The following is a 23,931-nucleotide window of genomic DNA, read 5'->3' as shown; positions in this document are numbered from 1 at the left end:
ATATCTACCAATATCTAATATTTGTAGATTTGATTTTTTTTAGAACTTCCCCTGATCTCACTTTGAAAAGTATTAGAGATATAGAAGGTTGATTTTGTGAAAAAAATGATAATACTGTTGATGATGGTCTCAATTCCATAATCTCTCTAGAGCCTGCATTCTCCTCTCTGTCCTCAGTATTGCTCATTGGTATCCTGAATCTCCTTGGCACTGGCCTGGCTCCACACTGTCCCCACATTGCTAATTTTAGAAATTCTTTCTAAAATGCATATCTAACTACATCTCTTTTTTGCTCAAACTATGCCAGTGGTTTCTTAATACCTATAGGCTACAGGCTAAACCCTTATACATGCTAACAAACTCTTCTATGACTCTCTGTTCCTGATTATCTCAGTCTGATTCTATGTCCCACTCCTCCCTATATTAGCATCTATTGAACAATTTGCAGTCATAATAAGACTTTCATGGACCTGGAGGAACTTGCCCATGCTGTTCCTCCTGCTTGGAATACCCCATTCTTCTGACATGTGTGTCTTCCTTGCCTTGATAAAGGATCATGATATTACTGAAGTTTTGGTTGCTGTATGTTAGGTAATAAATAATCCCCAAATGTTGGTGGATTACAACCATAATCATTTATCTCATGCTGTTGAGTTTTCAGATGAGCTACAGAAATTCTGCTTCAGACTGAGAGTCAGGTTTATAGCCTCTCCTCATGTCTCTCATTATGGGATCTATGGATACTCAGGGCATATTTTTCTCCTGGTGAGTGGCAGATCCAGAAAAGCAGTCAATCACTAAAATAAATTTAAAGATTTTTAATACTTCATTGCTCGATGCAAGGTACATGGCGAAGCACAAAATTGCTGGAGTGGAGTAATACACTCTCCCTATTCAACACCCAGAGTACCAGTACAGTTGACCCTTGAGCAAGATGAGTTTGAACTCCGTGGGTCCATTTATACATGGATTTCTTACAGTACAGTATTATAAATGTATTTACTCCTCCTTATGATTTTCTTAACATTCTTTTCTCTAGCTTACTTTATTGTAAGAATATAATACATAATACATATAAAATATGTGTTAGTTGACTATGTTATTGGTCAGGCTTCTGGTCAACAGTAGGTTAATAGCAGTTAAGTTTTGGGGGCATCAAAAGTTACACATGGATTTTTGACTACACAGCGGGGGTGTGTGTGACCCCAACGCCATGTTGTTCAAGTGTCAACTGTAATGTCTCATGAAAAACGATATGGATGCATAATTTTGTTCTAAGGAGGCAGTAAAGACCTGGAAACCATCATTCAGTTGGTCTTAATCATCTTTATGAAGCTTATCCCACTCCTCCCAGACCCTCAACAGAAAGACTGCTTCTTTCTTGTGGATCCACTTCACCACAGACATAATTTTATGATAGCATCTTTTTTTATGATAGCATCTTTAACATATTTAGTAAATTTCCTTCCTTAAACATCTTCCTTCCTCTATTAGATGATAAAATCATGCTTTATTCGTCTTTGTATTCTTAAGGTTTATCACAGACCCTGGCAGACTTTTAATGTTATTGAATTAATTATTTAATTTTGTCACTACATACATTGAACAAAAAAGCATAAATGAATATAAATAATCTAAATGGATTGTATAAACCCTTGACCACAAAAAGAAAAGCAAGCTGTAGATCTTTAAATCAAGCTCACAAGGAAAGGAAGGTCTTCTATTATACATCTGTCTTTGAAAGTATAAAATAAAGAAATCCAAGGCAAAGGCTGTTGGGTGGATTTACTATGAGAGAGAAGGATGCTTTCTTATAGGGAAATGTAATAAGGGTCTGTTAGGAGGAGGAATTCATTTTTTAAAAAAAGATTTCATTTATTTATTTGAGAGAACGAGATGGAGATAGCAAGAGGGAGCATGAGCAGGAAGGGAGAAGCAGGCTCCCCACTAAGCAGGTAGCCAGACATGGGGCTTGATCCCAGGACACTGGGATCATGACTTGAGCTGAAGGCAGATGGTTTACAGACCGAGCCACCCAGGCTCCTCAGGAGCAGGGAATTCTTAAATGAAAAATAGTCCTCAGACTAGACTTACGAGAATATTTTGTGTAGCCCTTTAAATGATTTAAATGAGGAAGTAGCTACTTTTAAAGGAATCAGTCTGCTGATTTCTGCTGGAAAAAAAGAAAAAAGAGACATTAATTATATGTTTTTGTAGATAATGTGACAAAAATATCTCTAAAAGATTACATAGTGTTTATTTGTAAGATGGGATTAAATAAAACTGTAAAACTTCATTTTAATTAAAATTATTTTTAATATTAACATCCTATAACATACCTGTGCACGAATGCAATAGCCATTGTTTATTCAAACTCTCTTTGGTCAATATTAATTACGATTTGTACTTTTTACCAAGTCCTCACTTATTATATTTCATTAAGTTAAAGTGGCTTGTGTGAGATGAGGGAAAGATGAATCAACAAGAAACTAAAGATTAAAATATCAAATTCCTCTGAATTCTTTTGTTCTTCACAAGACTTATTTTCACTGTATTCCAGGTCCAAGGAGGAAGAGATAATAGCGGAGACAAATTAACTTACTGCAATACTCTCAATCAAGGTTTTAGTATTTTTTTCCCCACCATCCATAAATCTGAAAAGTTGTCACTGTAGAATTAGGTCCCCTAGAAGCCAAGAGTTCAGATTGCTTAACAAAGTCCCATTTTTCCTTTGGGGTTGAGTCTTTCATCTTTCCTATTGGAAAAAAAATAAAACAAAAATAAAACTATCTTAGTCTCTCTTAAATTCTCAAACTTCTAGCAAGAGTTTGCTTGGGATGCCTGGGTGGCTCAGTGGTTGAGCATCTGCCTTAGGCTCAGGGCATGACCCCAGCGTCATGGAATCGAGTCTGGCATTGGGGTTCCCAGTGGGGAACTTGCTTCTCCCTCTGCCTGTGTCTCTGCCTCCCTCTGTATGTTTCTCACGAATAAATAAAATCCTTAAAAAAAAAAAAAAAAAAGAGTTTGCTTGCTTTTAGCGTCTATTTCCTCACCATTCATATCTCAACCCACCTGGATCTGATTTCTACCATCTTCACTTCACTGAATCCACTTTCATCAGAATCACCAAAAACTCCTTGAGTGTTCTCGGGGATCAGCACTCAAAAGTCAGTTTTCATTATTCATCTGGCTCAGCATCTTTCCTCCTCAACAGAATATTTTCTCCATGACTTATCTCATCCCTCTCTCCTCTCCCCTCCCCCTACTCCATGGCTTTAATTCTTATCTCTTTGCTAACAATATCAAAATTCATCGTGGCTAGTGAGACGCTGCTGGCCCTGGCCCCCAGCCCCAAAGGAAAGGGCAGTCACAGCCCACCAGAGATAGCTACATGGTGATTCCCTAAAAGCTCAAACTCAGTTTATTCTTTATAGCACATGGTGGCAGTACCATCCACGCATCTGACCAGGTCAGAAATGTGGAACTCCTTCTTGGCTCCCTTCTCTCCTTTGTTCATTACTTCCAATCGGTTATTGGTTTTCCTTCCTTAACATCTCTTGAATCAGCCCATATTTTTTGTTTTAATGGCTATTCAAAAGGGTCAGATTATCATTATCTGTCATCTGACATACTGCCTTAGCTACTGACCAGCTCACGCAGTCTCAGAAACTCCCAAAGCTTGTCTATGCTGCAAACAGGATTTTTTCCTTTAATAGAGATCTGATTTTGTTACATCTCTGCTTTAAGCCTTTCTGCAGCTCCCTATTGTCCTCACAATAGAATCAGTAAATCTTAAATTGCTCTAAAGACCCTCATTATCTAACTCAAATGTGTCCCTGGTCTCATCAGATACCCTGCCTGCCAAGCCATTTCCCCACATAAGCCTAATTTTTTCAGACATACTGAATGGCTTTCATTTCCTAAAATGCTTTCTCTTGCCAGGACTTTAAATATACTGCTTCCTTTGTCCTCCGCACACTACCCTTCCTCGAATCAGCTCAAATAGCCCCTTCTTATGCACCCCTTCCTGATTCACAGGAGGACATGCCCTACCTTGGTGTCCAGGGCTGTCTGCCTTTGCCCCTATAGCACAGCACTTTTCACCCTATACTGGTTATTTTGCTTGATTGTTTATCATCCCTGTTTATCTGTAAGTTCCTTGAAGGCAAGGAACATATCTTATTAATTGTTAAATCTTCAGTGCTTATTAAGTATTTACTGAATGAATACAAACATGAGGATATAACGAAAAGGTCGATAAGAAGCTAGATATATGAAAATGAAATTAAGCTCCTTTGGTTATCCTCTAAGAAAGAAAACATAGTGTTCACCATCTTGATGGCTACTATAAAAGTTCTTTATCTTACAATTTACAAAGGGTAGTTTAAAGAAATCAACCTACCTTTGCTTAAATAACACACATGCTCTTAATGCATCCCTTTTACTCCGTCTGCTTCTCTGTAAAATGTAACTTTTGCTTTGAGTCTTGATGTAAAATTAGTCTTGGGCATTTATCTGCATTACCTAAGTTTTGCTATTGTTTACTCCGAACTCCTGGGACCACATGTGTGGTGGTTGTGTGGTATAGTTACTTGGGAGCACAGACTATGAAGCAGGACTATGGGTATCAGTCTTGGCTTCTCCACATACTGCTGTGTGACCTTTGGCAGATTATTTAAGTTCTGTTTTTAGTGTCTTCAGCTATGAAATAAAAATAATGGGATTATTGAAAATTTAAATGAGTTATTAGATGTGAAGCACTAAGAGCAAGATCCAATAACTAGTAAATGCTATATATATATATATATATATATATATATATATATATATATATAATTTATGCACACTTAATGCTTTCAATACCCTCTCTTATTCTCTGCAACTGCCTCTCCAGTATTCAGCAGAACTCCTTGTGGTCAGTACCATGGTCTAAACTTCTTTCTACTTCTAAGCATCTAGACTAGGAGGAGGAGCATACTATTTCACTGAATCTTGATTATTATTTGATTTGTAATTTGGGTGTACTTATTCACCAACTCAGGATACAAATATATTCCTATCTCTTAGTTGTGTGTCTACAAATGGACTTCTTCCATTTACCCTCAGGGACTCGTGCCCTCTAGAAAGAGCTTTACTTCCAAACACCAGGCAATGGTTTCTACAAGGATATTTGGATCCTATATGCTCTGGTGGCTGTAATTACATCAGTGTAGGATGTCCTTGCTGGCCCAGATTCCTATCCAAGCCTTGATGGTCAAGGCTCCAAGATCAGACCTACAAGCTCAGTCATTGTTCTTAAGTGCTAGAGTCCAGCAGAGGGTCTTCCTTACAAGCCTTGTGCAAGAATCAACTCCAGGTCATGACCTTTGGGTCATCAGTTTAGATCATTCCTTAAGGACTCAAAAATTATCTTTTGTCCCTTCAGGTTCTAGTCAAGGACACCACATTCTACTGTGCCCTATTTTCCTAACCTCAAATTGTAAAGAGCAGAGGTTGAGAGGAAGTATCTCTGTCCTTCTTTCCCAGAAGGTTTTTTGCACTCCTTATGCAAATTTATCCAGCCCTTTCCTAAGCTCTGCACAGCAAAGGGCAAGTCTCCATTTAAAAAAAAAAAAATAAAAACAGGGGTGCCTGGCTGGCTCAGTCAGTAGAGCATATGACACTTGATCTCAGGGTTGAGAGTTCAAGCCCCATGCTGGATATGGAGCCTACTTCAAAAAAGAAAAAATAATTGCCTGTGAAAAAACAAAACAAAATTATTGAAAAGTCAAGAGTCTGACTTTGAATCATACCTCCAAGTTCAAGGAGTATCTCTTGGCCATTCAGAATATTTTCCTCCATGAAACCCTCCATTACAGAAATGTTGGTTAAAATGACTTGGTGGAGTCAAGGAGTTAATGGATAGCTGCTAGCCTTCTCTCTCTCTCTCTCTCTCTCTCTCTCTCTCTCTCTCTCTCTTTGCTAGGCTTTCTTTAAAGGTTATTTTTAACAGCCACCTTTTAAAATGCAAGATGGTTCTGATTCCTCTGAACTGTTTCTCACTTAGTATTTAATGCATCACATGAGCATGTGAACTAGACTATAAAATGCTATAAAGCAAAAAATAAAATGCTCTGTTGATAGGAGCTGGACTTGGCTGGTTTTTAGTTTTTAGTCTAGTTTTTATCAGTATGAAATTAAAATGTAATTATTGCCTCAATTCTGAGTTTTAGTCACAATATATAAATGAGGACTCTGCCTCAAATAACACTTCGTCTGCAAGAGTCATGCTGTCTTCACCCCATTCACTTGGGAGAAATGTAATTATTGTTGTTATTCTTCATATACCACACACACTTCACAAAAAAACACTGGCATTTCTGCACATAAGTAAGAAATGAGTTGGCATTATCATGTTCCTGATTTGATGACAGAGGTAAGAAAAGTATGGAAAGACTGTTTTTTTGTTTTCACTTACATGCAAGAAAAAGCACGAATTTGGCTTAATATAGAAAGCAGGACTCTCAAGAACAGTGCTGGGTGTGTAGCTTTCTCCTTGTTAATCATAGTTAAGATGGTTCTGAAGTTGTCTCTGAAAAACTGCATAATCATTTACACTTTCCACAGACATGTTTTTTCTCCCCACTCCTCAAATTAATGGTTGAGGTCAAATTTAATGGGGGTTCCTAGGGCCTCTGAGGAAGCCAGGGAAAGAAGAAGGCATGGTCTATGGGCTGTTAGAGGGCACAGCTGAGCCTGGACAATAAAGAGGGGAGCAGAACAGACCCAGCAGCCACCTCCCACTCCTAGAATGGAGACAGTATTTTGAGGAAAATAGACAAATGTGTTTCATTTCCTCCTATGAATGCTGCTCCCTCGAAGTCCCTAGGCTAAGTCCTAAGGTCCCTGTAGGAAAGGAGAGGGCACACGCCTCCAAGAGTAAGAGGTCTACCATCAGCCTTGCCTCTTATAGGTAGCCTTTTCCAGGCTATAGCAAGACAATAGTATGAAAGCAGTCTGTGTGTATATCTAAAAAAATTTCTAACTTACTCTAATTTAAATAAATTAGATTAAATAATTTAAATAATTTAAATAAATTAAATAAATATTTAACATACCAAAATCCTGGCCTCATAGATCTAAATGGTTAAGTTTTTTGTAGGGGAATTCTTTACCTGAGAGGAAAAAGAATGGGAAGGTATGCCTCTTATTATTTTGCTGCCTTATGGGAGGAAAATGGGCATAGAGGACAAAACAGGTAGAAAGACACCACTTCCAGGAGTCCTGTCTCTGAGCAAAAGTTTTTAACACAGACTCCATGCTAAATAATTTGAAGGCAATGTACAACACCCACACACCCATACTGCTACTGCTGCTGCTGCTGCCACCACCACTACCAACAGAGACTTTTGAACTTTTCTTATTTTGGGCATGCCTAGAGTTGCCGCATGGCCTAGAGTCAAAGTTCCAAAGTCCCCATTAAACTCCGTGGTTGTGAATGTGTTAAAAACATCTTGTGTTCCCTCAGGAGGGACACACACAGTACACAGTGGCCCAGGTCAGTCAGCTTAGGTGAAGGAGGAGTGCAACAGCCACATAGGCAAATGACCCCGGATCCAAGGCCACAAGTTGAATTGGAGCCCAATCTCAGGAATAGAAATTAAACTGGTAAGAGCCAAAGTAGTGCCAAGTGGGGAAGAAGGAGCCCTGAGAAAGCTGAGTTCATTAGCCAAAAAATTCAGCTTTATATGCTATAGATTGTACAGTAATCAGGTGGAAGGAACATTGTGTGGCAGCAGAAGAGTTGAGGGCTCTACGGGGGCTGATGCAGGGATCCTTGAGACCTCCCTCTTCTCTGTTGCTATGAGGCTATCCTAGCTCCTCACTCCCCACCATACACTGTTGGGGAGTCTTTCAGTTTATCTGTTGACATGTCTCTGTCTAGAGCACTGGGGTGGGGAAGGAGGCAATTCCTGAAAACCTAAGTGGTATTCAAGAGAATATGTATATTATTAGATCAAACTTTGTTTTCTGAGTTGAACCAAATGCTTTTCTCCACAGCTCAGATAAGTAGGATCACATAAAAAGATCAAACAAGTTCTGAGAAGGAAGAAATTATATTTTGCTTGAACAGCCAAGTTAATCTATACTGTGCTATACTTCTCTGAAAATACCCAGAAGGCAGTTTCTATCCTCTCTTAAAGTGATTGACTCTTCACAGATAACTGAATCTGCTTCCAGAAATGTCCTACTTGTTAACTGATGTGCCCGTTTTCCCCCAGTAAAGGTTATTGGGGTGGGGGTGCTTCATGATTGGCTAATGTTTATTTCATATGCTCTAAATTTCCTTCCCTCTAAGATGCATCCTGTTTGCAAAGGAACAAGCTGTACTAGGAAGAAAAGGATATCTACTAGTTCCACTCTTTCATCAATCAAAACAATACATGCCTTTAAAAAATAGTCTTCAGCTACTTTTCTGGTGAAAACTGATATTACAGCTCTCATTTGTGGGGCTGATCCTCTAGGCAAAGCCAGGCTAAAGCAGTCTGTGCTGGATCCAGGCCACTCACAGCTCTGTTACTTAGGGAACTTTGGGGCTGTGGTTGATTGCTCCTTAGTGACATGAGCTCCCTGCCGCCGTGACTTTAAATTCAGCAATATGAAAACAGAAACCCTGATCCACTTAGCTATATTGTCCATGTGCTTTTCTTTTAGATTATTATCTAAAATTTTGTTTTATTAAAATTTAGCTCCTTCAGGCAATTTTCATTTGACTTTGGTTGATTGAAGAGTGAAATAGGTCAAAGGGATAGATTAAATACAGACCTACATGGTCTTCATTTCTGTATTTGGTTATTACACAGTGTAGAGGAATTGAGTCATGAAAAAAGTTCACGTTTGGAAAATTATTTGGGGGGTGGACATGCTCCAGTAACTTCCTGGTATCACATTTATCGGGGCTTCTTGTTTGTGTAAAGTTATATAAAGTTAAATGTGCATTTTCCCCCTTTTCTTTATTCCAATAATAAGTAACAAGTTCTCTTTGAATGAGATGCTCCAGACCATTCAACCTCACTAGACCATGTAATTTGTGATGGCCATTTACTTATCTATCCTTCGTGAACTTAAAAAATACCTACTGAGCACTCAGTATGTTTCAGGCATAACCTCCAGAAGTTAACAAAATCTAATCCCAGACTTTGAAGAGTGCAAATAGGGAGAAGAGTATTCTAGGAATGATTGTGAACATCGTGGATCTCATTTTGGCCAAATGGTGAGACATGTAAGCAATACACCAGCCTGCATGAAATGCCATCTCTGTGTCCATGAATGAATGATTTGGGTTCTGAACAACTTGTACATAAAGTTCAGAGATCAGATCTGAATCAATGCCATAACCCCATTCCCCAGTTTATGGGTGCCATGACAAACCATTTTGACTAATTTACAAGATATTTTTGGAGTACACAAAAGCAAATGCTGTAGGTGTTTGGGAACAAAGGATGTCAGGGCAGTTCCTCTAAAATATCATTGTCAAAAAAATAATCCATGGTGTATAGCAAGAATGACCCTAATTGGTGGCAAGTGACATATGTTTGTTGCCTTTAGAGCTTTTCCTTAATTTTGTCTCCCTAATCTTCTCTATTGCCTGCCTCTTCCAGCCAGGGCACCTCCCTTACTTTCTGATTACATGCTTGCTTCTGCCACTCTTATGCTTTCTTCTAACTCTACATTCCAAATTTGAAAATCCTTTTTTTAAATTTACCTATCTCCCACCTTTTAGATTTCAGATTCTTTTTCCCCCTAAACACTTCCTTCTCACCCTCCCTCCACCGACTTCAACAGGGAGTCAGGAGCACTGAGATTTAACACTAGTTCTGCCACTGTCTGGCTGTGTGACAACTCTGGACAACTTATTAACAACGTGGGGTCTCATTAGCCTCATCTGTCAAGGGAGGGGACCTGAATCACTGGTCTCCAGGCTCCTTTCTGGTTCTCTGATCTTATGGGTCTATGAATTTTCCTGGAAGAGTGAAGTTCCAGAAGCTTTGTTAATGGTTTTACAGTCATTCTTTGATGTTTCCTAAATGCATCTTCCTCTCATCCATTGGGTAAGACAAACACAGAGCTATTGGGACCTCTGTGGCCCTTAATCTTATCTTTTGTGGCTGGTTGCTTCCTAGAATTCAGAAGGAGAAATGAAGGGTGTCTTAAATACTTTCAGACACATGAAAATATTCAATGATGAAACATATGCTTTTTTTTTTTCACTGCTACTTATTGCTATTCTCCATGGTATTTTTATCTGTCCAGAAACACAGGCCCTAAGACATACCAGGAACCATTTACAGATGTAGCCACCTCCTTCACAGTACCTTTGAATGGAAGATTTAAACCTCAGACTGCCTGTGTTCTTTTCAATCCAGCTGGGATTTGAACTTATCTCTGCTTCATCCTGCCTCTAGGTCTCATTAAACCAAAGCACCACCTAGGCCTGGGCTCCTCTGAGGCTCAAACTAATCCCTTGGATGTCTATGGTAATCTGAGACAGAATCTTTCCTTCAGTTTGAAAACTTTTTCTTTATACCTGGATGTCGATTTTTTAAACCCAAAGTCTCCTGAGGTTCTTCCTGCTGACTGATTTCTCTTCTAAAACGTTTTTTTTTTTTTTTAAGATTTTATCTATTTATTCATGAGAGACACAGAGAGAGAGAGAGGCAGAGACATAGGCAGAGGGAGAAGCAGGCTCCATGTAAGGAGCCCAATGTGGGACTCGATCCCTGGAGTCAAAGGCAGGCGCTAAACCGCTGAGCCACCCAGGGATCCCCTCTTGTAAAACTGCTTTATGCACTTCTATTTCACATTCAGGCCACAGTTCTTGAGACCTTCATTTTTCTGCATGGCCCTGACAGACCTAGTTCCAACTTTAGTCTTGATGGATGCATAGATGGACCTCTAACTGGGGCCAGAACCCCAGAATATCTAAGAAATGTGAGTTGGACCTTGATGTTGGAAACATCTGGCAGAAACTGAGTTCCAAGGAGGCTCAGATATTCTGATACAGTTCCTGAAGGGCATGCTCAGGCATCATTCTCTTGTCCCCAATCTGCTGTTAAACTTGTTCACCTCCTCTGTAAGGTTTATTATCTATGTAACAGATTGTACTTATTCAACTAATATCAAAGGTCATCATCTAATGATTAAGCTGTAGTTTGGACAGGCCTCATATAGATCTATGGGATAGTTTACAAGAAAACAAAAGACATCTCTTGTCTTCTAGTATTTTTCCAAGATCTTAGGAGGGTTATAGTTAAAGTTCCCATATATCCTAATTAACTGGGGACAGTCTCAATTCATGCCTCTTCTTCTATTGTCTTTAAGAACACAGCCTCTTCTTATTCTCTAAAGTGTCCCAATTTAGATAATAAATTATACAACCCACCTAGTTTTGGCATTGTGTAGGTGTGCTGTAAATGTGTGGCTAAAATCCTACCTTCTTATCTCTGCATGCTGCTTAAAGGGGCCCACTTAATTACATGTTGAACTTGACAAATGACATAGTCGCTCATATTTCTAAAGCATATTTGGCTTGTGATAGAAAACAAACTAGTAAAATGAGCCTTGCTAAATTTCTTTGATGCCTTGTGGGGGAAAAAAAAAGCTGAAACTTCTAACAGTAGAGAACTAGTTGAAAATAATAAACCATTCAGTTGAATCTGTTCATGAGAAGATTAGAAAGGAATTTTTCTGATATAATACAAACATGACCTGCTGTATTCCTCACCTCCCTTTGCAACCTTATACACACCCCCACATAAACCTGAGAAGGTTGTCTATGAATGTTGTTTATACAGGCTGATAGATAGCTCTTCATGAATTCATGTTCAATCAAGAAACTACACATTTATGATCCACTCTTAGTGTATTTGGACATGATGATGAAATTAATAGTCAGTTCCACCTTTGTCAAAAAAGTAAACCATTCAGCTGAAAAGACAAATTTAAAACTTTGTTTCAACAAGCATAAATCAAATATTCTAGAGTTACAGACTTTGCTTAAATATGATATAATTGGGTGATTATGTACAACCTAGTCATCTTTTGGGAAAAAAAGACGGCTTTCTGATAATGGCCCCTATTTTATTTACAAAAATGCCGGGACATACTAATGTCAAGAGAGATATGGCTGTGTACTGAGTTGGAAAAAGCACTGCTATCTAATATTAATAATATTAACAATAACTAAAATTGTTTGGGTTTCCTGAATGTAGGACATCACACTAAACACTTTATGTTTATGTAATTCTTTCAATCCACAGCAACCCTGCATCAGACATGCTAGAGAGACATTGTGGGATCATAGTTGTCAAAGATCTCAACCTATCTACCAACAATAAGTAGTCATAATTCTTTTTGTGGATTATTTTTCAATGATGTATCCTAATGATTCTCTGCTTCAGTGCTGGGAAGTATTCTCATGAGAGGGGATTACTGTATGTGGAGATTATAAATTATTTGTATTAGTCAGAAGGTAGGTAAATGGAGTGATAATAAGTGAGATACAGTAAAGGTTTTCCCTATACATGCCATTAGATGATAGCAGAGAAGTTGCTAGTTAAAAATATTGTGAATCTGAATGTGAGGACTGAAGTATTAATCAGAGGAAAATTGTATGTAGTATTGAGTGAGAATTATATGTCAAGCAGAGAACAAGAGTTTAAAGAGGTGGGTGGGTATTACTGGAAAGCCTCAGAAAAATCCCCTACATGGGTCTGAGGCTGCCTTGACACTGCTGTCTCTGATTTTTCCTTCTAAAGGAACAAATTGGGTTCAATAAGCTATGTCTTTTATCTATTGTTAAACAAGGTATGCCATATTTTTTCAAGAGCAAAGCAAAGCAAAATGAAACAAATCTTCCTTTATTACCTGAGAGAGATGAATAAATAATTTCTGAAAATCTATTTAAAATTTGTTTATAAATCTTGCCTAGAATTTTATATATAAAACATTTATATTATATATTCTAATGGATTCATAATCTAAACAAATTTATATTATTATATGTCCCCTAAAGGGCTATGAAGGACAATAAATCTGAAGCCATTTCTCCTAGAAGTTCAAAAGAATGCTTTTTAGGTCACAGTGACTCTAATAGAAGAAAAAATGTCTGCATAGTGAAGGCATATTCTCTTATTAATCATTCCTGAGAGTAAAGGTTTTATAAAATATGTTGCAAAACTAATAAAATGAGTCAACTTTAAAATGTATGATGCTGTTCTAAAATGGGCTTAGGTATTGAATACCCTAGGTTAATTTCCCTTCCTTCCGTACAATTAAGTGGGTCTCAAATGTTTGATTGGGGCTCCTTTAAGTACAAAGTATATGTAACATGTTTGCTTTTTGGAGAAAAATCAGTTTATAGCTAAATAAGCCATTCTGGCATTGGTCTCTATGTAAGTAACACTCATGTAGCTCATATGGTTATGAAGTGGTTAAATAAAATAATAACATTTGGAACATGAGAAGTGGAATTGATGAATTGGGAAAGGAAAAGTATTCTATGTGAGCTATGATTTTCAAAAGAAAGAGAGAGCTCTTTTTCATATTGGAGCGAATCTAAAAGCTTTGTTTTCCCTTTTTGAAAGTAAACATTAAAAGAAATACTCTTCTTGCCACTAATAATATCACAGAGAGAAATATAGTCATGGAAAAATAAAGTTAATCTGGACTAATAAACTGCAGATAGTATTTGCAGAATATATTAGGCAAGAACAATCCTTAAATTCCAGCATTTCATGCTTCTGTACAGTGGCTGAAACACAGAATTTTCTCAGAACAGTTTCTCAAAACACTATTCTCGATGTGTGACATTTCAACAATTTACAAATAGAAAGAACTTTGGATTCTCTGCAATTGAAAGTTATCTTCCAACAGAGTCCTCATAACAGATAAATGGTATAAAAACCAGAATAGAATGAGAAGTAGCAGATGAACTGGCACATGCACAGACCTCAGAAAAAAAATAAATCATACAAGAAACAAGAGAGAATCTAAAATACTATAAAAACACAAAATAAAATGGTGGATCCAAGGGGGACATGAGATAAAGTAGCCAATAGGTATGAGCTTAGAGAGAGTCCAGAAGTTGTGGGTAACAGTGAAGATTTTAAGTAAACATGATTAATATAAAGAAAGCTGAGGAAAATGGATGAAAAGATGGAGGAAAGCTGAGGAAAATGGATGAAAAGATGGAGGATTATAATAGAGAATTAGTTTATAAAAAAGAATCAAATATTCTAGAAATGCAAACTACAGAATTTGGAATCAAATCTTTTGATGAGTTTAAGAGCAAATAGGACACACAAGACCAGGTTTGTAGATTCAAAATGGGTCAATAGAAACTATGTAGGAGGCATAGGCAGCAAACAAGAGTGGAAGAAACCAAACGCAACATATAAAAGATATAAGATATGATTAAAATATCTAACATACACATAACTGGAGTCCCAGAAGAAGAGAGGCATTGGGACAAAAGAACTATCTGAATAAGTAATGGCCAAAATTTTTTCAAATCTGGTGAAAAATAACCCACAGATTCAAGAAATTCAGTGGATTCTAAACAAGATAAATACAAAGAAAACTTCAACTTTCATTGTTCTAAAACTAATAAGAGAAAAATTCTTAAAACAGAGGGGAAAAAACCCACATTACCTTCACAGAAATACCACTCAAAAACTATGTGCTAGAAGGTACAGTTAAAGAACCGAATGAGAAAAAAACCAAACCAAAACAAAATCTTCTAACCTAGAACTCTATACAGAATGAAAATATTCTTCAAAAAATGAAGAAATAAAGACTTTTCATATAACCAAAGCTAAAAAAATTGTTGCTATAGTAGACCTACAATAGAAGAAATACTAAAGATTGTTTTTCATGTCAAAAGATAATGGCCCCAGATGAAAAAAATGAAAGTACAGGAACACAAATTCAAGAGTTTATAACTTATGCAGAAGGAAAAAATGGGACAATAGCAAAAATAATATTAAGAAGATAAATGAAAAAAAAAAAAAAGAAGATAAATGAAGTTAAACTCTTATAATCTTCTTATAGTACTTAGGTCTTTTACTACTTTTTACTACTCTTGTGTTGTCATGATTGTATTTGGTATTTCTAATCTCTAAAATATGATGCAAAAATGTATAACAAAAATAGTTAACAAAACATAATAATAAAATATAATTTATTAATGCAAAAAGAAGTAGTATCCTTAGTCAGTAAAGAATAAAAGGATATGACTCTTTTTAAATTTTTTTTCTAATACAAGGTTGAACTATCTGAAGAGCTTCTACATTGGGTTTTTCATGTTTTTTTAAATATACTGTTAGAAACACTATATCTCCGTTTTCTTTTCCACTCCATATCAGTATGCCCACAGCTTGAGAGTACGCTTCACTATTAGTCTACTTATTTATTTTTAAAGATTTATTTATTTATTTATTTATTTATTTATTTATTTATTTGAGAGACAGAAAGAACAAGCAGGGGGAGGGGCAGAAAGAGGGAGACAAGTAGATTCCCCACTAAGCACAGAGCCCAATTCAGGGCTCAACCTCAACCTGAGTTCATGACCCCGAGATCATGACCTGAGATCATGACTTGAGCTGAAATCAAGAGTTGGATGCTCAGCCAAATGAGCCACCCAGGCATCCCTCTATTAATCAATTTAAATTACACACTCGTGTGTATTAGATTCTACTGCCTTCTTCATTCACTTGACACTTGATGTAATAGAAAATTTGCAACACCAAGACACATAAGTGTGCAGCATGCTCCATAGCCAGTGATCAGCTCATAAGGAATTGGGCCAACACGTCTACGGCTATACTACTCTGAACGCACCCAATATTGTCTGATCTTGGAAGCTAAGCAGGGTATGGCCTGGTTAGTACTTGGATGGGAGAACTGGGCTAGCACAAAGATGATTATTATTATTATTTTTTTACCTCAAGTATGTTCTGTCCCACTTTCAGATATCATTAGAAGATGAGTAGGATTCTACTCTGAAAATGTATTAAAGTGGACTTGAGAAAAAAAGCAATTTTGATCAAGGTGTCATTAGAAGGCAATAAAGGGAATTAGATGCCAAAAATCCAAATTTTTACTTCTCACCCTCAGCCTATCTTTTTACCCATTTCCAGTTTTGTAAGTGTACTGATTTTGAAATTGTAGCCCGGGAGTATAGCCATATTTTTTCTGGTTTCTAACAGCAATTTCTTATTCCTTCTTTACAGGCCAGGCTTCCAAGACTTGTCAAAGTCTTGGAATAATTTATAGAGCATTTAGAAATGGAGATTTTCAAGTTTTGCCTAAAACGCAATTACATTGTAATCTATGTGAATGGGGTTCAGGAAATCATTGTTTTCAGATATGGAAATCATTCTTCCAATCTATGTTGTTTATTTAAAAGTACAAAAAAAGCAAACAAAATTTCTACCTACCAAGAATGTACATGTGCTGTACAAACTATATTCTGTGCCGCACATAACAGATCATAGTGCTGAGAACACAGTGGACTTCCCCCAAAAGAGCTGACCCACAGAATCATGGTTGGGTGAATCTTTACTAAGCATGTCTATTTGATAGTGTTATTAATGCAACTGCATTCCTTTACAAATATGTGGCTCAAGTAGATTTCCAAGTAACTGGGGTTTTCTAAGAATTATTATTCTTCCACCCTATTTTCAAATTTGCTAGATTTCAACAGTTGAAAGGAATGCACAGGAGCCAGTGTTTCTATTCAGTTACATTGTCTGGCTTTTGAATAGGTTAATGAGCCCCAGGATCTATCTTAATTTGGGTGTTATTGCTCACATTCATATTCTACTTTAATTTTTCTTCCAAAAATAAAGTTTTGAGGGAATGATTCATTCCATAAAGCAAAAATCAGAAAAATACAGAATTCACGTTTTGTTACTAAGGTAAGAAAGAGTGTCAGGGCAAGAGGGGGGCAAAGCAGGAGTTCAACTGAGAATGAAAAACAGCTCCCCCAGTGTCATGGCTTCCTCTCCCAGGCAACTCCTCGCCCTTCCTACAGGCTAAGTCGGCCTCTTGAGCAGAAAGGCCTATTTTTATACCAGCCCAGGTGAGCTCTGAAAGAAGCAAAACAAGGCATAAACTGGGCTGTCAAGAGCATCCCATTAAAGGTTAAGGCACTGCACCTTCTCTCTTGCTGACAAACCCACTTGTGCATTAAGCCAGCCAGATCTTTTTTGCCTTTACTTTCCAGACAGTAGAGGCAACTCGCCAACATTTAACCACAGACCAAACCTGGAAAAACTTAGCTCCGACCCAACCACGTGCTGGAGTTGCAGATGATCCTTAAAATTAACCTGTTCTGAGTCCTCTTCTTGAAGGCCAATTTTTATGCCGCTGACCTACCACTGTGCAGCAATGGCGCCACCTACAGAACAATGTGTAAAAAAATGACAAGTGCCTCAGAGATGGCGGTCAGATTTGGTGCAGAGTGGAAAAATATAATTTCTAAAAACCATACCATTTTACACTGTATTTTCTGTATGCACTTGGTAAGTTTAACTATCTTTACATTTATAAGGCAGTACTGCATTTTTTCATTATCAACAGATTGCTTTATTTAAAAATGTGAAAAAGAGATAAAAATAAAATATAGAAAAATAATAAATTTGGAATGAACAAATCACAATCCATGTAGTGTGTGAGTCATGACAAAAAGATGGAGTCTTGAAGCCAACAATTTCTGGGGTAATCTCTTGATTCCTCATCTTCTAGATTGGAATAGAGAAAGTGGCTTCTAGTCAGGCCAGTTAGACTTTATGAGAGTAATTCCTGCAAATTCAGCCTAGAGCTTGCTCCTCTAGCCCTTCCAAAAGTATTAGGAGTCACCTCAAAAATGCTATTTAACCTCTTTTAACATAAATTAACTAAAGGGTGTTCTGCTGCCATCAACCAAACCCTAACTCTATATGATGACATAGAGGTGGAAGAGATTAATGACAGAAGAGAGTCAAGGGGGCCTCTGCTACAGCTGCTACAGAAAACCAAGTGCTCCCATGATTGTGTTTCTCTGCAGAGACAGCACAAGCAGCAGAAGTGGGGCTTTTCCTAAGTTCCAATTATGATCTTAAATAATTATGAGTCACAATTACAAAGGTAGATACATAAGTGTAATAGGTGTGCCTCCTAGAACCCAGGCTGATGGTAGATCACAGGAAGCCTGGCCTCTAAAGGCATCTAAGAAATGTAGTCCTTATCTTCCAGACTGCAGCGTGCAGTAAGGTCCACTTCATGCAGGTGGGAATGGAGCCAGTGAGCCAGTCTTCAGTACCAGCCTCACAGGATTTGGCCTAAAATATTTTTTGTTGTTGTTGTTGTTTTGTGATTCAGCAAATTTTTCTTTGAGAAATTATAAGCTTGCTATAACCATTATATTTTTTGTAGGGCATATTAATATAAATATATGACATTTAAGTTTCAAAATATTCAACAGAATGTCACCAAAAATTCTTGTGTGCCACTGCTGAGTACCCTAGTACCTGAAAAAGTGCTCGCTTTAGATTTAGGTCTAATCCTGCTCTACCTGTATTAGGCTCAGAAAGCTTTAGCATCCACTTTCCCAGGAAGATTCAGTCATAATGCTTATAAACAATTGCCAGATCAATTACCCAGTAGCCCTAAAAATAATAAACTATTAGATAATTTCTAATTTTTCAAAGTTTCTAATATAGTAACTGATCTCTCTGGAAATCTTATATGTTTAAATATATGTCATTTGACAATTATTCAATGAGGTAAGCTGGGATTTCACTCAGTAAAAAAAACATGGAGCATAGTTTATAATAAAGCCAACATTGGTATCAATAGAAAAAAATGCCAAAATTGCTTTCATTTTTTTAGTTCTATGCTTATGATTTATGTACTTCTCTTTCTCTCTTTCTCTCTCTCTCTCTATATATATATATGTCTTATATATATATATATATATATATATATATATATACACACACATATATATGTGTGTATATTATACTCCAATAAAACATTTATAATAGAGATAAGTATCAAGAGATTTCATTCAAATCAACTTGGACATAGGTGGATGAAGATAAACAAGATAATTTCTATGGAAAAAATGTGCAATGAATGCAGATTAGCTATTCTGGCAGAATGAAAAGACAGCAAGAAAAAGATGCATACAACTGTGTTCTGGGAATCTCAATACAGAGTATTGTTTTTCATATCCAAGAGTCTCCTATTTTGCACATAATACAAATGGATTTGAGTCAAAAGAGAAAAATTATTGAAAATTACTCTTCATTCAGTGTTCTCACTTGGGTATTTTTCCCACTGATTTGAGTGAAGAGTGTATATATATATATATATTTTTTTTTTTTTTAATTATTCCATCCCCTCATGTCATATAATTTGTTTCTTCTCCTTATGGCTTCAAGTAAATGTTTGTTGCTGTAGCATTATAGTTTCAGACATTTTAAGTGTAGGTGTCCTTTCAAATACTTGGAAAATATAAGTACTTTTTATCTCAAAAATATGTCATGATGTTGTAGAGAGGAAATTGAAGTAAAACTTTAACTGAGAACGCAAAAATGCCAATACTAGAAGCTATGCAAACATGAGTTATGTGAAGGAGAGTACAATAGAAAGTTTCTAAAAAATATATAAAAGCTGAAAGGAGCAAATAGCATGTTAAAAAAGATACCACTGGAGACAGATATTGTATCTAAAGAGAAAATTACTCTTAAAATTTGTTTACATTTCTAACTGACTAAAGTTATAAATAAAGTATAACAAAAGCATTAGGAAATCTGTCTATGTCCCCACAGTATCACCTTGAAAATTGATAAAACCAGTGTGGGCAAAACTCTGGATCCTGCTGGTAAAGATAGTCACAGAAACATTTGGTTTTTCTGTGACAGCTAATACAGTGGTATCAGGGCTGAGTTCCTCATTTTCCAGTGTGAAACAGCAGGTCATAAGTTGTCCATTCTCATGGAATGGATAGTGGCAGAAATTGTGTGGTGTTGGAGCCAGCAACAAGCACTGGCTTCCCAGTTCCCCACCTGTCAATGTTGGGTAATTAAGAAAAAAAAGGGGGGGGGGGCTTGATTTATTTATATATGTGAGGCTAAAGTCTGTATATTCTGCTGTCAGTAATTGAATCCTAATAGATGTAGGATGACAGAACAATAAAAGATTAATCATAGAAAATATGAATGATTTTAAAGTTTTGAGGAAGAATTGTGGCCCGTTTTCAGAAAATTTAGGATAAAATCAACAACCATGTGTTTTCTCATTTTAGTGGGGTCTAATTCTGGGAAACTGAAGAAAATATTAATGTATTTAGCTCTATATGTCTATGTAGTAGAATGGAAGGTGGGATATTACTATGAATTTACAGAACTAGAAAGGATCGTAAGAGAATACTATAAAAATTATACACCAAAAAATTCAATAACTTAGATGAAACTTAAAAAATTCTAAGACTTGGAGCACTTGGATGGCTCAGTCAGTTAAGTGTCCAACTCTTGATTTCATCTCAGATATGATCTCAGTGTTGTGGGATTGAGCCCCACATTGGGCTCTGCACTGAGCTTGGAGCCTACTTAAAATTCCCTCTTTCCTTCTCCCTATGCCCCTCCTCCCCACTTGTGCTCTCTTTCTCTCAAAAAAAATTTTTTTTTGAAGAAAGACAAAAACTACTGAAACTGATCCAAGAAGAAATTTAATATCTGAATAAGCCAATAATAAATGAAGAGATTCGATTAGTAATTTTTTAAAAATCTCACAAAAAATAGCCCAGGCCCAGATGGCTTTTGTGGACGAGTCCTACTAAATGTTTAAAGAGAAATTAACATATTCACAAACTCTTCCAAAAACAAAACAAAACACAGAAAAATGGGAACAAGTCCCCAATGTATTATACAAGGCCAGTATGATCCTGACACCAAAACCAGATAAAATAATCACAAGAAAATAAAATCATACACCAATATCCATTATGAATATAGATGCAAAAACCTTCAACAAAATGCTAACAAACCAAATTTAGTGACATATAAGAATTATACCAAGTGGGATTTATCCCAGGTATGGAGTGTTCATTCAACATATGAAAATTAATAAATGCAGTCATGTTAATGGAATAAAGGACAAAAGCCACATGAACATCTTGATAGATATTACATGAATAGAAAGGAAATTATTCAATCTAATAAAGGACATTTATGAAAAACCCAAAACTAATATCATACTTTCTGGAGAAATACTAATAACTATCCCCCAAGTCAGGAATAATGCAGGATATCCATTCTCACTATTTCTATTCAACATTATTCTAGAGGTTCTGGTCAGGGCATGAGGAAAGAAAAAGAAATAAAAGGCGTTCACATTGGAAAGGAAAAAGTAAAACTACTTCTATTCACAGAAGACATTAGTTTTTATATAGAAAAGCTTAGGAATCCACAATAAAAACAATCAGAGCTAATAAATAAGTTAAACAAGATTGCTGGGTACGTGTTCAATATACAAAAATCTGTTGTATTTCCACACAGTAGCAATAAGCATCCAGGAAAGCATATTTTTAAAATTTTGTTTATAATTATGTCAAAAAGAATAAAACATTTAGGACTAAATTTAGTAAAAGTACAAGACTTGTACACCAAGATTATAAAACATTGTTGAAATAAATTAAGGAAGACAAATAAATAGAAAGACATAAATAGATGAAGACATCTATGTTCATGGACTGAAAGATTTAATATTGTTGAAGTTGCAATACTCCCCACATTGATGTACAGATTCAGTGCAATCTCCATCAAAATTTGAACTTTTTTTTTTTTTTTTTTGCAGAAATTTAAAAAAATCCTAAAATTCCTATGGAAATGCAGGGGAACCAGAATACCCAAAACAGTCTTGAAAAGAGAGCAAAGTAGGACTACTCATGCTTCCAGATATTAAATTTTACTATAAAGTTTCAGTTACCTGTGATCAACAGTGGTTTGGAAGCAGATGGTCCTCCTTCTGAAGGTCAATAGGAGTCTAACACTACATCATAATGTCTCTGCCATTCACCTCACCTTGTTTTATCACAGGGGCATTTCATCATCTCACATCATCACAAGAAGAAAGCTGAGAGTACAGTAAGTTATTTTGAGAGAGATACCAGATTCACATAACTTTTATCCCAGTATATTGTTATAATTGTTCTATTTTGTAATTTAAATGTACTTGCATTCTTACACCAAATATGAATGGCTTTATCTTTTTTTTTTTTTTATGATAGTCACAGAGAGAGAAAGAGAGAGAGGCAGAGACACAGGCAGAGGGAGAAGCAGGCTCCATGCCCCGGGAGCCCGACGTGGGACTCGATCCCGGGTCTCCAGGATCGCGCCCTGGGCCAAAGGCAGGCGCCAAACCGCTGCGCCACCCAGGGATCCCTGAATGGCTTTATCTACTTGCTATACTTTCCATTGTATTTTTTCCAAATGTGAGGCAATAAAGATATATAACATCAGAAAAATAGTACTTCAATTTTAGTGGGCAAAATAAGAATATCTCCTTTTGTTTTAGGTCTTGAGTTTTACATTCTCAATGATCTGTGAAAGTAAGGCAATCATTAGATAAAAAACCCAAAATAAGGATCCCTGGGTGGCGCAGCGGTTTGGCGCCTGCCTTTGGCCCAGGGCGCGATCCTGGAGACCCGGGATCGAATCCCACGTCGGGCTCCCCGTGCATGGAGCCTGCTTCTCCCTCTGCCTGTGTCTCTGCCTCTCTCTCTCTCTCTCTCTTTCTCTCTGTGACTATCATAAATAATAAATAAAAAAAATTAAAAAAAAAAAAACAAAATAGCCACTGGAGATAGAAATTTGCTTCAGTTATTCCAATGTAAGTTATTCATTTACCTAAATTCTTTTATTTTTATTATGAAGCCCAACTCTATTCTTTTTTAGCAAAAGAAAGCTTATAGTATACCTCTTCTATTTTCATTTAATTATGTGTGTATTTTGTTGTTGTTATTTGTTTGTTTTAGAAATCATGTTCCTGGAAAAACTCACCTCCAATTGACTAGGCACTTAAATCTATACAATAAGGTACACAGTTCTGTAAAATAAAATATAAATAAATTTAATATTTGCAGATGGAGTAACCAGTGACGCAATGTTTAAAGTAGCATCCTGTCAACCTGGTGAGATAGAGATTATGTACTTAGAGTTAATTTTATTAATGTTAACTTCATTTTATCTAAAGCAAATACATTAATATGATATTCTTTACATTTCTGAGTTTTAGGCTTTAAACTTTCAACTACCACAATCTCATTGAATCTTTATACCCTTATTCTATAATAAGAAAGGTAAGATTCGAAGACATCAGTGAGTTATCTAAGCCAATTCAGCAAACAAGTGGTAGAGGTGGGATTTGAACCCCAGGATATGACTTTAGCCCATGTTCTATCCACTATTCCACAGATGACTAAGTGGACAAGAGATGGAAATGGAGTACAGGGAAGGTATTCCAGGTTGTCATGAATGTCCCGCCTCCCAGATTAAAAGGCTCTTTGGTCTGTGGCACCTGAGTGGCTCAATGATTGAGCATCTGTCTTTGGCTCAGGATGTGATCCCAGGGTCCTGGGATCGAGTCCCATGTCAGGCTCCCTGCGGGGGAGCTCCTCCCTCTGCCTATGTCTCTGCCTCTCTCTCTGTGTCTCTCATGAATAAATAAATAGAATCTTTATTAAAAAAAAAAAAAGTTCTTTGGTCTTCTTAGAATGAGCAGAAATGTCCAGATGATTATCACCCCTTGATAAAGTCCGAGTGATAACTAGTGAATTAACCAGGACTCCTCCATCTTTCAGTTGTTCCCACACACCATCCTGAATGATAGTGTTTATACTCTGAC

At 36.7% G+C, this 23,931-nt stretch overlaps 1 long non-coding RNA gene across 2 annotated transcripts; it reads right to left on the bottom strand.

The window, feature by feature from the left end:
- Positions 1-1,888: 1,888 nt before the first annotated feature.
- Positions 1,889-22,302, bottom strand: LOC140611737 (uncharacterized). Of its 2 annotated transcripts, none has more exons than XR_012012877.1 (5): positions 22,015-22,302; positions 17,370-17,440; positions 4,403-4,701; positions 2,603-2,755; positions 1,889-2,173 (listed from the first exon to the last, which is right to left on the bottom strand). It is a non-coding gene; the product is annotated as an uncharacterized lncRNA (long non-coding RNA). The 2 variants fall into 2 exon arrangements; XR_012012878.1 differs by having other exon boundaries at positions 1,889-2,170.
- Between the last annotated feature and the right edge of the window lie 1,629 nt (positions 22,303-23,931).

The sequence above is a fragment of the Canis lupus genome, chromosome 20 (assembly GCF_048164855.1).
Source record: "Canis lupus baileyi chromosome 20, mCanLup2.hap1, whole genome shotgun sequence".
Taxonomy (NCBI): domain Eukaryota; kingdom Metazoa; phylum Chordata; class Mammalia; order Carnivora; family Canidae; genus Canis; species Canis lupus.
The sequence above is the reverse complement of the archived record's forward strand: the minus strand, read 5'-3'. Positions and strand labels throughout refer to the sequence as shown.